The 16,620-nt window shown below is 33.7% G+C and overlaps 1 long non-coding RNA gene across 3 annotated transcripts in view; it reads left to right on the plus strand.

The window, feature by feature from the left end:
• LOC146401481 (uncharacterized) overlaps positions 1-16,620 on the plus strand; it is a 366,756-nt gene that overhangs the window by 216,084 nt on the left and 134,052 nt on the right. The window contains exons 4-6 of one of the 3 annotated variants that reach the window (XR_014809171.1): positions 2,136-2,194; positions 3,509-3,620; positions 10,236-12,512. This is a non-coding gene — a long non-coding RNA (uncharacterized LOC146401481). Of the gene's footprint in view, positions 1-2,135; positions 2,195-3,508; positions 5,193-10,235; positions 12,513-16,620 lie in introns of those variants that run through there. The other 2 variants (XR_014809173.1, XR_014809172.1) reach the window with 2 other exon arrangements.

Consider the following 16,620-nt stretch of genomic DNA (forward strand, 5'->3'; position numbering starts at 1 on the left):
TTCATTTAAATCCCTTCAACATTTCCACTTAGTTTTCAGAAGGTTAGTACATATTCTTGAATTCACAGATTTTTTTTTTCAGGGCCACACCTGAGGCATGTGGAAGTTCCCAGGCTAGGGGTCAAATCAGAGCTACAGCTGCTGGCCTATGCTACAGCCAGAGCCATAGCAACATGGGATCCAAGCCGCATCTGTGACCTACACCACAGCTTACTGGGCAAGGCCAGGGATTGAACCTGCATCTTCATGGATACCAGTTGGATTCATTTCCACTGCACCACAATGGGAACTCCCACAGGCTTTTTTTTTTTTTTAAGGCAGAAAGTTGCAAGGGGAGTTTTTTGAAGTTTATTAAGGAAGATGTTCATAAACAGTTGAATAAAAATGTAGAACAATCAGATGAAACAAAGGCTATGTGCACAGATTGCAATGAGTTAATAATACTTACTTCTTAATGCACCTATTTGAAAAAGAAAAGAAGAACCAATTCATTCAAAATGAAGGACTAGGAGTTCCAGTTGTGGCTCAGCAGGTTAAGAATCTGACTAACTAGTATCCTTGAGGATGTGGGTTTGATCCTTGGCCTTGCTCAGTGGGTTAAAGGATCCAGCATTGCTGTACACTGCCATGTAGGTTGGAGATAGGGCCCAGATCCTGCATTGCTGTGGCTGTGGCATGGGTTGGCAGCTGCAGCTCTGTTTTGACCCCTAGCCTGGGAACTTCCTTATGCTGCAGGTATAGCCCTAACAAAGAAAAAATGAAAGGAAGGAAGGAAGGAAGAAAGAAAGAAAAGACAGACAGGCCAATATTAGGAAGAGAGGAGGAAAAAGTTGAAACACGTCTGCATTTTTCTCTCTGGAGCAAAATTACCTATATTCTGAGCCCTGGAAAGAAAATTCCAAAAGCCTCTTCACCAACTGTAATAATTCTGATTTTATCTCCTGCTTTCTGTGAAAAATACGTTGTCTTATTCCAAGACAAATGGAATAAGATTTTTTTTTAGGAAAGCTGTTTTTTTTTAATATTACTCAATGAATTTATTACATTTATAGCTGTAGTGATATAGCATTTCCATCCTAAACCCCCAGCATCCCCTCACTCGCCCAATCTCTCTCCTTGGGAAACCATAAGTTTTTCAAAGTCTGTGAGTCAGTATCTGTTCTGCAAAGAAGTTCATTGTGTCCTTTTTTCAGTGGAATAAGATTTTATCTGGAATATCCAATGCCAATTACTCATCTTGCTTGGACTTGCTACCATTATGAAAATAAAATGCAAATCTACATATTTATATCTATATATGTATATGAATGACAGATCATTCAAAAGTTAATAAGCATGCGGTAGTGGCAGTTATCCACCAATAATTATACATTAGCATTATTCATATCACATGTGCTATATAAATTAATGTGATATATTCATAAATTCTAATCCCTGTAAAAACATAAGTAAAATTAAATGTCCCTTTTATACTCACTTTCTTGAGCATTATCTAAGGGATGTGGAATTTTGTCAAAAGCCTTTTACGCAACTATTGAGATTATCATAAAATTTTCCTTCATTTTGTTAATATGATGTATCATATTGATTGTCTTGTAGATGTTGAACCATCCTTGCATCACTGGGATAATCCTATTTGATCATAATATATAATTCTTTGATGTATTATTTAATTTGGTTTGCTAATATATTGTTGTGGATTTTTGTGTCTATGATCATTAGGAATATTGCCCTCTAATTTTTTTTTCCTAGTGGTGTCCTTGTCTGGTTTTGGTACCTCTGTTTTGCTAACCTCATAAAATGAATTTGGAAGTGTTCCCTTCCTCTTCTCCTTTTTGGATAATCCTTTTTATCTCTATGGTATCAGTTGTAATAATATCTTCTCTTTTTTATTTCTAATTTTATTTCTTTCAGTCTTCTCCTGCTCTCTGTCTCTTTGTCTCTCTCTCTCTCTTTTTTTTTTTTTGGTTAGTCCAGTCTAGTCTAGTCAAAGTTTTATCTATTTTGCTAATCTTTTCAAAAAAAGCTCTTAGTTTTATTGATCATTATTATTGTCTTTTGGTATCTATTTATTTCGGCTCTAATCTTTGTTATTTCCTTCCATTATTTGGCCTTTGTTTTTTCTTCTTTTTCAGGTTTCTTGAGGTACAAAGACACACATTTCACTTGAGAGTTTTTGTTCTTGTTTCTTGAGGTAAGAATCTCTATGAACTTATTTCTTAGAACTACAATTTCTGGAGTTCCCTGGGGCCTAGTGGTTAAGGATCCAGTGTTGTCACTGCTGTGACTTGGGTCACCACTGTGGCTTGGGTTCAATCCATGGCCTGGGAACTTATGCATGCTGCAGGTGCAGCCCCTCCCCCCAAAAAAACCCTGCAATTGCTGCATCCCATGTATTTTGGTATGTTGTATTTCCATTTTCATTTACCTAAAAGTGATTTTTATTTTTCTTTTGATTTCTGCTTTGATCCATTGGTTGTTCAGCAAATGTTAATCTTCACCTATTTGTAGTTTTTCTGGTTTCCTTTATGTGATTGATTGATTTCTAGTTTTGTATCATTGTGGTCAGAAAATATGCTTGATGTTATTTTACTCTTCTTAAAATTAAGACTTGTTTGTGGCTGTGATATAGCCTATATAATGTTCCATATGCACTTGAAAACAAGGTATATTCTGCTGCCTTTGGATGGAATGGTCTGTATATGTCTGTTAAGTCCATTAAGTCTAATATGTCATCTAAATTCACTATTTTCTTATTGATTTTTCTGTTTGGATGATCTATCTATGTATGAAAGTGGATGTTGACGTGGCCTACTATAATTGCATTGCTGTGTCTTTCATCCTTTCAGGTTTTTATTTTTTTATTTTTTATTTTCATTTTTTGCTTTTTAGGGCTGTTCCTGTGGCACACGGGAGTTCCCAGGGTAGGAGTCTAATTGGCCATAGCGATGCAGGACCTGAGCCACATCTGTGACCTACACCACAGCTCACAGCAACGCTGGATCCCCTACCCACTGAGCTAGGCTGGGGATCTAACCCATATCCTCATGGATTCTAGTCAGATTCATTTTCACTGTGCCACAATGGCAACTCCCAAGACTTTTATTACTTGCTTTACATATGTAGGTGTCCTAATGTTGGATGTACAAATAAATTATTCTAAGCACTTTGCATATGTAAACTAATTTAATTCTCACAAAGGACACTATTAGTTATTTCCATTTTGCAGATGAGGAAACGGAGGCACTCTGACATTGCTCAATGTTGTGCAGTAGGTAGTGAGCTGGTATGTGCACTAAAGAATTGAGTTCCCAAGTCCATGCGCTAAACCTCCATGCTTGGCTGTAACTCAGTTGAGTTCTTTTAGAAAGGGAGAATCTGTGAGTAGCATATACCCTGTTAGTCCTCTTATAACTGAAAATGTCTTTATTGTACCATCATCTATGAATGATAGTTTGACCATGTATAAAATTCAAGTTGACAGTTACTTCCTTTCATTTTCTCCTAGATCTTATTGTTGACATTGAGGAGTGGGCTCTTAGCTAAGTCATCCCTTTGCAGGTCTCCTGAAAGCTGTTTATAGTGGCTACTTTTCCCTGAAATTCCTCAGCTTTACTATGGTATGTCTAAGGTCGATTTATTTTTATATATCCTGCACAATATTCTGAGTGCATCTTCAACCCAAGAGTGTCTGTCTTCCTTCAGTACTGGGATATCACAACTGCAATTCCTTCAAATATTGCTTCTTCACCAACCCCTCCATCCCCTTCTTACAGAAGTCTTATTAGGCAAATATTGAAATCTCTCAGTCTTTAAAATATGTCCAGTTGGAGTTTATGCCCTTATTCCCTCTGTTGTTTGTTTTTCAATGATTCAATTCCTAACTGTCCATATTTAAGATGCACAACATTGTTTTGACATATACACTTCAAAATGGTTACCACTATCAGTCTAATTAAGATATCTATCAACTGTCATAGTTATCTTTCTTTTCGTAGTGAAAATACTTAAGTTCTTTAGCATAAGTCAAGTATGCAATATAGTATTACTACCTATACTCACCATATGGTATATTACATCTCTAGAATTTATTTGTTGGGACAGTCTTACGTGTATAGTCTTTTGGCCCCCACTCATTTGCATAAGAATGGACCATGGGCTGGGAACACTTCCTCATCAAGAAATAACCTATACTACCTGTGCAGGGCTTATCGCCTTAACTGGAGTATCTTTCCATGTTTCAAGCTACATGAATGTTCTTTTGATGTGCTTAAGTGTGAATATCAATGGTCCTCAGGCACCCACCTAACTTTCAGTATTTCAAACTCACAGAGGAGTTGGGAGGTCCTCATGTTATAGCACAATTGCCCTGCATTGGCTGAATAGTCATGAAAGACTAATTAATACACACAGTTGGAGCTGATAATGCTCTATCTCTTCGCAGTGTGAGTAAATCATTGTTGAACACAGTGCATGACTGTGTTTTGTTTTCCTTTGCAAATTTGTTACCAAGGTGAAATAGAGCATTTGGAGTCCTTCTCTGGGATTGGTACCCAATGTATGGTACTCTGCTCAACACCATTCATCCTGCATAAATAAAACTATTTATTTTTATTGACCAACATCTCCTGATTTGTCCTACCCTTCAGCCTCCTGGAAAATACCATTCTAGTCTCTGCTCACATGAATATTATTTTTTAGATTCTCTCTCCCAAAAAAACCACGAAAAAACTTAATGACAGGTTTGACAGTGAGTTAAGCTCAGCCGTTTTCAAGGCAGAGCAGGAGCCACCAGTGAAAAATAAATGATTAGTCATTAGTTGTAATATTAAAGCAACTTGATCTTAACATTTTATATTATTACTTTTTAATCTCCTTTGGGATTGGGGAGACGTGAAAATAATTTTTAAAACTGCTTGTGTCATATTTGGGTTGTAAGTTCATAAGATTTGGTACAACAAAGCAGGATATGCCATTCTGATTTAAATTAAAAAGTATAAATGAGATCATGTAGCATTATTTTTGCATGTCTGGCTTATTTCACTTAGCATAATGTTCTCTAGGTTTAATACATGTTGTTATAAATGACAATTATCTTTCCTTTACAAGGACAAATAATTTCTACTGGATATATACATGCTGTATTTTCTTTATGTGTTCACCTACTGATGAACATATAGTTGTTTCCATATCTTGGCTTTTGTGATTAATGCTATAATGAACATGGGAGTGCAAATATCTCTTTGAGATACTGATTTATTTCCTTTGGATTTATATCCAGAGGTATATCATATGTTAATTTTAGTTTTAATTTTTGGAAGAACCTATATACTATTTTCCATAGTGGCTGTACCAATTTACATTCCTACCAACAGTGTACAAGGGTCCCCTTTTCTCCATATCATTGTCGAACTTGTCCCTTTTATTTTTATTTATTTATTTAATTAATTTATTTTTTTCTACTGTACAGCATGGTTACCCATTTGCACATATATGTATACATTCTTTTTTTCTCACATTATCATGCTCCATCGTAAGTGACTAGACATAGTTCCCAGTACTACACAGCAGGATCTCATTGCTAATCCATTCCAAAGGCAGGAGTCTGCATCTATTAACCCCAAGCCTACCAATCCACCCCACTCCCTTCCCCTCCCCCTTGGCAACCACATGTTTATTCTCAAAGTCCATGATTTTCTTTTCTGTGGAAAGTTTCATTTGTGCCATATATTAGACTCCGGATATAAGTGCTACCATATGGTATTTGTCTTTGTCTTTCTGACTTATTTCACTCAGGATGAGAGTCTCTAGTTCCATCTATGTTGCTGGAAATGGCATTATGTCATTCTTTTTTTATGTCTGAGTAGTATTCCATTGTGTATATACACCACATCTTCCTAATCCAATCATCTGTCAATGGACATTTGGGTTGTTTCCACATCCTGGCTATTGTGAATAGTGCTGCAATGAACATGTGGGTGCATGTGTCTTTTTAAAGGAAGGTTTTATCTGGATATATACCCAAGAGTGGGATTTCTGGATCATATGGTAGTTCTATGTATAGTTTTTTAAGGTAAATTTTTCCCTTTTAGATCTTCTTTTTTTGATAAAGCTATTCAGCAGCTATGAAGTGATAGCTTATTATGGTTTTCCTTTGTGTTTCACTGATTATTAGTGATTTTGAGCACCTTTTCATACACCTATTAACTATTTGTATTTCTTTTTGGAGAAATGTCTATTCAAGTCCTTTGTCCACTTTTTAATTGAGTAATTTTGTTTTCGCCATTGAATTGCATACCTTAGATATTTTGGATATTAACGTCTTCAGATGTATGGTTTGTAAATATTTTCTTCTGTAGGTTGTCTCTTTACTCTGTTGATCACTTCCTTTGATGTGAGAAGGTTTCATTTTGATGAAATCCCACTTGTCCATTTATAAAATTTTTTTTATTCCCTGTGCCATTGGAGTCACATCCAAAAATATTGTTGCCCAGACTAATGTCAAAAATATTTTTCCCTATGTTTTCTTATAATAGATTTATAGTTTTAGATTTTATGTTTTTTATTCCAGTCTCAGTTGTTTTTTTAATATGTTTGAAATAAATTTCCAATTTAACTCTTCTGCATGTAGATTTTCAGTTTTTGCAATACCATTTATTGAACACACCTTGTTGTTTGTTCTTTGCACTCTCAAAGAAGATCAGTCAATAGTAAATGTATGAATTTTGTTCTGGAATTGCTATTATGTTCTTTTGGTATGTATGTATGTCCATTTTTTTTGTCTTTTTGTCTTTTTCTAGGGCCACACTCGCGGCATATGGAGGGTCGCAGGCTAGGGGTCTTATCAGAGCTGTAGCCACCAGCCTATGCCAGAGCCATAGCAAGCAAGATCTGAGACACCTCTGCAACCTACACCACAGCTCACAGCAATGCCAGATCCTTAACTCACTGAGCAAGGCCAGGGATTGAACCCATAACCTCATGGTTCCTAGTCGAATTTGTTAACCACTGTGCCCCGACGTGAACTCTGTATGTCCATTTTTATACAAGGGAAGTATGGTTTTGATTAATGTAGCTTTATAATATATTTTAAAACCAGGAAGTGTGATACCCCAGATTTTATCTTTTTGCTCAAATTGCTTTGGTTATCCAGAGATTTTTTTAGTTCCATATAAATTTCAGGATTTAAAAATTTTTGTAAAAAAATAAAAGAATTTAGAATTTTGATAGAAATTACATTGAATCTGCAGATCGCTTTGGGTAGTATAGACATTTTAACACTATGCATTCTTCAATCTGTGAACATATGTATATATCTTTTCATTATTTGTATTCTATTTCTTTCTTTCTTTCTTTCTTTCTTTCTTTCTTTCTTTCTTTCTTTCTTTCTTTCTTTCTTTCTTTCTTTCTTTCTTTCTTTTTCTTTTCTTTTTTTTTTTGCTTTTTAGGGCTGCACCTGTGGCATATGGAGGTTCCCAGGCTAGGGGTTGAATTAGAGCTACAGCTGCCTGCCTATGCCACAGCCACAGCAACACCAGATCTGAGCCGTGTCTGTGATCTACACCAGAGCTTACAGCAACACCAGGTCCCCAACCCACTGAATGAGGCCAGGAATTGAACATACATCCTCATGGATACTAGGAAGATTTGTTTACACTGCACCATGATGGGAACTCCTATTTTATTTCTTTCATCAATGTTTTATGCTATTCAGTGTACAGATCTTTCTCCTCCTTGGTTAAATTTATTCCTAAATATTGTATTATTTTGAATGCTATTGCAAGAGGGGTTACTTTTTAAACTTCTCTTTTGTATAGGTTATTAGTGTATAGAAACAAAGCTGACTTTTGAATATTGATTTAATATCTTTCAACTTTGCTAAATTTGTTGTTTTTCTAACTTTTTTTTTTTAGTGTGGGAATTCTAAAGGGTTTTCACCTATGAGATCATGTCATCAACAAGCACAATTTTACTTCTACTTTTCTATTTTGGATGGCTTTTGTTTTCTTTTCTTGTTTAATAGTTCTGGATAGGATTCCTATATTGGCTAGCACTACACTGAAGAAAAGAAGCAATTGTTGGAGGTCCTACTGTACAGCAAGGGAACTATATCCAGTCTCTTGGGGTGCAACATGATGGAAAATAGCATGAGAAAAAGAATGTATATATAAGTATGCCTGGGTCACTGTGCCATATGGCAGAAATTGACACAACACTATAAATCAACTATATTCTAATAATAATAACATTAATGCATGCAGACCATTGCCTTTGGAATGGATTAGCAACAAGATCCTGCTGTGTAGCTCTGGGAACTATGACTAGTCACTTATGATGGAGCATGATAATGTGAGAAAAAAGAATGTACACATGTATGTGTAGCTGGGTCACCATGCTGTACAGTAGAGAAGAAAAAACGCATTGGGGAAATAGCAACTGATTACAATAAAAAAATAAATAAAATAGTTAAAAAATTTTTTTAAATGGGAAATAGTTGGCACCCTTGTCTTATTCCTTATTTTATAGGGCTTTTGGCTTTTGATTATTGAGTATGATATTAGCAGTAGCTCATTATATATACCCTTTATTAAGTTATGATATATTCCTTTCATAACTAATTTGTTGTAACTTTTCAATGAAACAATGCCAAATTTGTCACATCTCTTTTTACATCTATTGAGATAATGATTTTTTCCTTCATTCTGTTAATATGTTGTTATCATCACAATTACATGTACAATTACAATTACATGTAAAGAAACATCCTTGCATCGCAGAGATAATTCCCACTTGCTAATGTTATGTAATCATATTAATGTGTTGAATTTTATTTGCTAACACTTTGTTGAGAATTTTTGCATCATTTTTTCTTTCTGTAAAGAAATTTTCTTTTTTTCTTTTCTTTTTTCTTTCTTTCTTTTTTTTTTGTCTTTTTAGGGCTGCATCTGCAGCATATGGAAGTTCTCAGGCTAGGGGTTAAATCGGAGCTGTAGCTTCTGGCCTATGCCACAGCCACACCAATGCCAGATCTGAGCAATATCTGCAACCTGCACAGCAGCTCACAGCAACTCCAGATCCTTAACCTACTGATCAAGGCCAGGGATTAAACCCATGTCCTTATGGTTACTAGATAGGTTCATTACTGCTGAGCCACAATATGAATTCAGTGTATTGTTATTTTCTTATATTGTCCTTGTCCATCTTTGGTATCAGGTTAATGATGGTCTTATAAAATGAGTTTGGCATTTCCCTTCCTGTTGTTTTGGATGTTTGAGAAGAATTGGCATTAGATCTTTCAAAAATATTTGGTAATATTGCTTGTGAAAACATCTGGTCTTGGGCCTTCCTTTGTAGGGGGATTTTTGATTGCTGAATCAATCTTATTCATTGTTGGTTTGTTCAGATTTTTGTTTCTTCATAATTCAGTGTTAGTAAGATGCATGTTTGTAAAAATGTATCCATTTCTTCTAGGTGATCCAATTTGTTGATGTACAACTGTTTATAGTAATCTCTGTGGAGTATAGTATACTATGCAATAGTATAGTATTTCTGCGGTTTCAGTTACAATATTTCCTTTTTTTGTTTATGATTTTATTTATTTGAGTTGTCTGTCTTTTATTTTGGTTATTCTATGTACAAGTTGGTCAATTTCATTTATATTCTCCAATAGACCACTCAGTTTTGTTTATATTTTCTATTGTTTTTCTAGTTAGTATTTCATTTATTATTGTTCTAATTTTTAGTATTGTCTTGCTTCTGTAAACCTTAAGCTTAGTTTATTTTTCTTTTCTTAGTTACTTGAAATATAAATTTAGCTTGCTTATTTGAGATATCTTTTCTTAAGGCAGATTTTTATTAAAATAAATTTCTCTCTTAGAACTGTTTTGTTTTTATTTTTATTCATCTAAGGTGTTTATTGATTTCTATTTTGATTTTTTTCTTTACCTACTGGTTGTCTAAGAGTGTGTTGCTTAATTTCCACACATTTGTGAATTTTCTAGTTATCCTTCTGTTATTGATTTCTAGTTTCATAGCATTTTGGTTAGAAAGGTACTTGATGAAAATTTCAAGCTTCTTAATTTGTTGTGGCCCTATCTCTTCTGGAGAATGTTTCATGTGCACTTGAGAAGAATATGTATTCTGCTGCTGTTAGCATTTGTATCTGTTTTGTCCATTTGGTCTATAGTATAATTGAATATAATTTTTCTTGTTTATTATTTTTATTTTCCGTCTAGATATAGGAAATCCAAAGTCTAGGTGTACTTTCCATTGCTGAGGGTAAGTATTAAATCCCTTACTTTTGTCTTTTTTGTTGTTATGGTTGTCTTTCTTTTTGGCTGTGCCTGTGGTATGTAGAAGTTCCCAGGCCAGGGATCAATGTGCCAATGACCCAAGCCAATGCAGTGACAATGCTGGATCCTTAACCCACTGTGCCACAAGGGAACTCTCTTTCTCTCTCTCTCTTTTTTTCTTTTCAATTCTGTTAATATTTAGGTGCTTCAATGTTGGACGTATATATTTACAATTGTTACAGCCTCTTGATGAATCGACTCCTTTATTATTTTATAATGACCTACTTTGTCTCTTTGATAGTGTTTGATTTAAAGTTTATTTTGTATAAGTATAGGCACTGGTTCTCTCTTGGGGGTTACCATTTGCATAAAATATCTTTTTCTATCCCTTGACTTTTTTTTTGCTTTTTTTGCTTTTTAAGGCTGCACCCATGGCATATGGAGGTTCTCAGGCTAGGGGTCAAATTAGAGCTACAGCTGCCAGCTTACACCACAGCCACAGCCACAGCAATGTGGGATCCAAGCCTCGTCTGTGACCTACACCACAGCTCACAGCAATGCCAGATTCTTAACCCACTGAGCAATGCCAGGGATTGAATCTGCAACCTCATGGTTCCTAGTCAGATTCGTTTCTGCTGCTCCATGATGGGAACTCCCATCCCTTCACTTTCAACTTATGTGTGTCCTTAAACTAAAATGAAGGCAGCATATTAGTAGATTTTTTTTCTTTTGTACATTCAGCCAGTCTGTCTTTTGATTGGGGATTTAATCCATTAATATTTAAAGTAACTATTACAGATAAGAACCTACTATTGTGATTTAAAAATTATTTTTTTTAATGTTTGTAGTTCTTTTCTTCCTCTCTCGATGTCTTCCTTTGTGATTTGATAGTTTCCTGTAGTGGTATGTTTTGATTATATTCTTATTATGTGGTTTGTATCTACCATAAGATTTTTGTTTTGTGGTTACAAAGAAGCTTACCTAAAACACCTTATAGTTAAAACAGTCAATTTTAAGCTATAACAACTTAACTTCAATTGCATTAAAAACTGCACTTTTACTTCTATTTTATATTGCTTTACAATTTACCCCTTTTTGTATTGTGTATCCATTAACAAATTATTATATCCTTGGTTACTTTTAATAGTTTTGTTTTTAGATTTTTTCCCCTAAAGTTAAAAGTAGTTTATGAACTACCATTACAGTGTTAAGGTATTTTGAATTTGACTATCTATATGCATTTACCAGTGAATTTAATATTTTCAAATGTTGTTATGTTACTAACAACATCCTTTCATTTCAACTTGAAAAACTTCATTTAATTTTTCTTGTAAAGCAGGTTTAGTGGTGACGAGTATTTCAGCTTTTTTTTTTTTTTTTTTGGTATACAAATTATTTCTTTTTCCTTCATTTTTAAGTATAGTTTTGCCAAATATAGTATTCTTGGTTGGCTGTTATTTTTCTTTCAGTACTATATCATCCTAGTCTCTCTTTAGCTGTAAGATTTCTTCCAGTAAATCCACTGATACCCTTATGAGGGTGCTCTTGTATGTGATGAATCTCTCTTCTCTTACTTCTTTCTATTTTTTTGTATTTGTCTATGAAACATTTAAGAAAAGTTAATGGCAAACTTTTTCAAAAAATAAGAGGAGAAGACACTTTCAAAATCACCTTATGAGGCCAGAATTACCTTGATTCCAAAACAGACAAAAGCACAAAAGAATAAATCACTAGGTCAATATCCTTGATAAATATATATGCAAAACTCAACAAAATACTTGAAAGTTAAATCCAACAACACATTGAAAACATTAAAATGATCACAGGCCATGGGGAAAAAAAAACAAGGGGAATTTATCCCCAGCATACAAGGATGGTTCAACATACCAAAATCAATTAATATAACAGACCACATTAACAAAATAAAGTATGACCATCATATGGTTATCTCAATAGATGCAGATAAAGCATTGGACAAAACTGAATACCTTTTCACCCTCTTAACAAACTGGTTATTGAAGGGAATTTACCTCAACATTATAAAAGCCATATATGAAAAGCCCACAACTAACATCATCTCAATGATAAAAAAGCCAAAAGGCTTTTTCTGAAGATCAGGAACAAGGCAAGCATGCCTACTCTCACCACCTCTGTTCTACATAATACTGCAAGTCCTAGCTAAAGCAGTCAGTCAAAGTAAAGAAATAAATAAAAAGAAAACATCCAACTGGAAAGGAAGAAGTAATATTATCTCTGTTCACAGAAGACATGATCTTAAATATATAAAGCTCTAAAGATTTCACACAAAAAATTTAGAACAAACAAATGATTTCAGTCAAGTAGCAGGATATAAAGTCAACATTGATATCCTTTGAAAAGGAAATTAGAAAAGTAATTTCTCATACAATAATACTGAAAAGACTATAATATTTAGGAATAAACCTAAGAGTGAAAGACTTGCATACCGACAACTACAAAACATTGATGACAAAAATTAAGGAAGACAAGCAAATGGAATGTTATCCCATGTTCATCGATTTAAAAACTCAGTATTGTTAAAATGTCTATGTTATGCACAGCAATCTGCCTATTCAATACATTCCCTACCTAACTCCCAACAGTATTTCTTCACAGAAATAGAAAAAAAACTAACATTTATATGGAATTTCAGAAGACCATAAATGGCTAATCAATTTTGAGAAAGAATGCAGCTGGAAACATCACCTTTTCTGATTCCAAAATATAATATAAATGCACACTAATCAAACAGTACTGCACTGGCATAAAGATAGACATGTAAACTTATGGAACAGAATAGAGATTCCCCCTTTCAAAATATACACATATGTAATCAACTGATCTTTGTTAAGGGTGTCAAGAATGCACAATGAAGAAAGAATACTCTTTTCAACAAATTTTGTCTGGAAAACTGAATATTCACATTCAAAAGAATGAAATTGACCCTTATCTTATACCATACAGTCAGATATACCCAAAATGGAAGAAAGACTCAAAAATAAGACCCCAAAGTATAAAAGTCCTAGAAAAACACTTAAGGCCAAAGCTTCATGATATTAATTTTGAGAATACTTTCTTGGGTAATAATTTCTTAACAGCCAAAGCACTGGCAAAAATAAAGAGCAAAGAAAAAAAACAAATTTAAGGGTTACATAAAACTAAAAATCTTCTGCATAGCAAGGGAAACAATCCAAAATGAAAAGGTCACCTATGGAATTTGAATGAATATTTTCAAATCATATATCTAATAATATATTAATCTCAAGGATATATAAGGAACTTGTCTAATTCATTGACAAAAAAAGAGAAAAACCCTCATAACCCAATTAAAAATGGTCTATGGACTTGAATAGACATTTCTCCAAAGAAAATATGCAAATGGCAAAAAGTATATGAAAATGTGCTCAACATCACTGACCATCAGCGAAATGTGAATGAAAAGCGCCATGAAATATTATTTCACAATTGTCAGGATAAGTATATTGAATAAAGATAACAGGTGTTACTAAAGGTATACAGAAATTTAATTCTTTTACACCATTGGTGAGAATACCAAATGGTGCCTCCTTTATCAAATGGAGGTTTCTCAAGAAATAAAAAGAGACTACCATATGATCCAACAGTCTCACTTGTGATGTTTATCCAAAAGAATTGAAAGCAGGATTATAAATAGGTATTACTACTCTCATGTTCACTGCAACATTATTCACATTACCTGAGATGTGGAAACAACCTAAATGCCCACTAAAGATGAAAGAATAAAGAGGTTTATACATACCATATAATATTGTTCAGCATTAAGAAGAAGGAAATTCTGCAATATGTGACAATGTGAATAAACCTTGAGGATATTATGTCAAGTGACTTGTCAGCTACAAAAAGGCAATTACTGCATGATTGACATATAGCATCTAAAAGAGTCAAATTAATAGAATTAAAGAGTGAAATAATGGTTGTCAGGGGCCATGCTGAGGGTCAAATGGGAAATTACTAACGAAGGGACATACATCCTAGAGATTTGCTGTGCAACATTGTACCTATAGTTAACAAAATTGTATTGTACACTTAAACATTTGTTAAGAGGGTAGAGCTCACATTGTGTTCTTACCACAATAAAATGAAATTTAAAAAATTATGCCATGAATTTGAAATATATTCAAACTTACAATAAGAATTTTCTTTGTATGGGAAACCTTCACTTAAACTATTGCATTTGGAGTGGATAAGCAATGAGATCCTGCTATATAGCACAGAGAACTATATCTTGTCACTTGTGATGCAACATGATGGAGGATAATATGCGAAAAAGAATGTATATATATTTGTGACTGAGTCACTATGCTGTACAGTAAAAATTGACAGAACACTGTAAACCAACTCTAATGGAAAAAATAAAAATCATTAAAAAATTAAAAAAAAATCGCACCTTAAAAAAATCAGCTCAATAACATTGCTACTATTAACTTGTGTCTTTAAAAGAATTGAAACATGAGAGTTCAGTTCTGCAATATGCCAATTATTATTTTTTTTTGTTTCCTCAGTTTATTTACTTTTTACTAATGTTACTTACTGAGAACTAAAGATTGTTTATTATCTAATATCTATTGTAATAGAGGGTAATTAATTCTAAACATCTCAATAAGAATAAAAATAAACTTTGCCCAATTTGTATAGTGGTTTAAAAAGAAAATGATCTGAGTATGTTTTAGAGAAAGTGTACATTTCCTCCACCTAAATATTCATAAATTCAGAAGTAAATATAATTAGCAGAATCCATTGTCAAAAACATTTCATATACATAGATTCTTTATAGAGAATACCTTGCATCTTGGAAAACCGATAAAGTTTAAGTGCAAATGAAAGTAATTTTGGTGACTTCAGTTGGAATGAGAAAAAAATAAGACATACTAATGTAAATTTAAAGAATCTGAAAAGGAATGGATATATTTATATGTATAACTGTATTACTTTGTTATACACCTGAAACACACCATTGTAAGTCAACTATACTGTGATAAAATTTTTTAAAAATAGGAGTTCCTACTGTGGTGCAATGAGATTGGAGGCATCTTGGGAGCTTTGAGACACAGGTTTGAGCCCCAGCCCAGCACAGTGGGCTAAGGATCCAGCATTGCTGCAGCTGTGGTGTAAGTAGCAAATGAGGCTCAGATCCGATCCCTGGCATGGGAACTCCATATTCTTTCTGCAGGGTGGCAAATAAAATAAAATAAAATAATATAAATTTAGGACATACAACATGTGAGGAACATGTTTGTTTCAAGGACAATAAAAGAACAAGGAACAAGGCAATACTTGACAAAAGTTCCAAAAGGCTATGTGTACAATGTAAAAATGACTAATGGAACTCAGTATTGTCTATTACAACAATATATGAAAAACAAAGAGAGATAGAAATATTATTAATTTATTCAGTTGATTATTCAATAAAAATAATCATAGGTTGTCATGGTAACTGCAAACCAAAAATCTACAGTAGATAGACAAATAAGAAACAATACTCCAAACCTAACACTAAAGATAATCATTAAACCATAGGAGAATAAGAGAATGGAAGAAAAAAGACTAACAAAAATAAATCCAAAACAATTAACAAAGTGGCAATAAGAACATACATGTCAATAATTGTCTTAAATGTAAGTGGACTAAATGCTCCAACCAATAGCCATAGACTTGCTGAATGGATACAAAAATAAGACCCATATATATGCTGTCTACAAGAGGCTCACTTCAGTTTTAGGGACACATACAAACTGAAAGTAAGAGAATGGAAGAAGATATGCCAGGCAAATGGAAATCAAAAGAAAGCTGGAATAGCAATACTCATATCAGAAAAAAATAGACCTTAAAATAAAGAATGTTATAAGAGACAAAGAAGGTAATTACATAATGATCAAAGGATAAATCCAAGTAATATAACAATTGTAAATATGTATGCACACAACATAGGAGCACCTCAATATATAAAGCAACTGCTAACAGCCTTAAAAAGAGAAATTGACAATAAATAGTGGGGGACTTTAATACCCCACTTACGGAGTTGGATGGATTATCCAGACAGAAAATCAATGAGGAGACATAGGCCTTAAATGCTGCACTAGACCAGATGAACTTTATAGATATTTATAGACTATTCCATCCAAGAGCAGCAGAATACACATCCTTCTCAAGCACACGGGGAACATTCTTTAGATTAGATCACATTCTGGGCCACAAATCAAAGTAATGAATTGTTATAGGCTGAATTGTGTTACCTAGAAATTCACATGCTGGTCTTATCACATGGTACCTC

This window comes from Sus scrofa, chromosome 7 (genome assembly GCF_054392235.1).
Source record: "Sus scrofa isolate SSC_HxYL_T2T_F1_AM1 chromosome 7, Sscrofa_HxYL_maternal_Yorkshire_Landrace_v2.0, whole genome shotgun sequence".
Lineage (NCBI taxonomy): Eukaryota > Metazoa > Chordata > Mammalia > Artiodactyla > Suidae > Sus > Sus scrofa.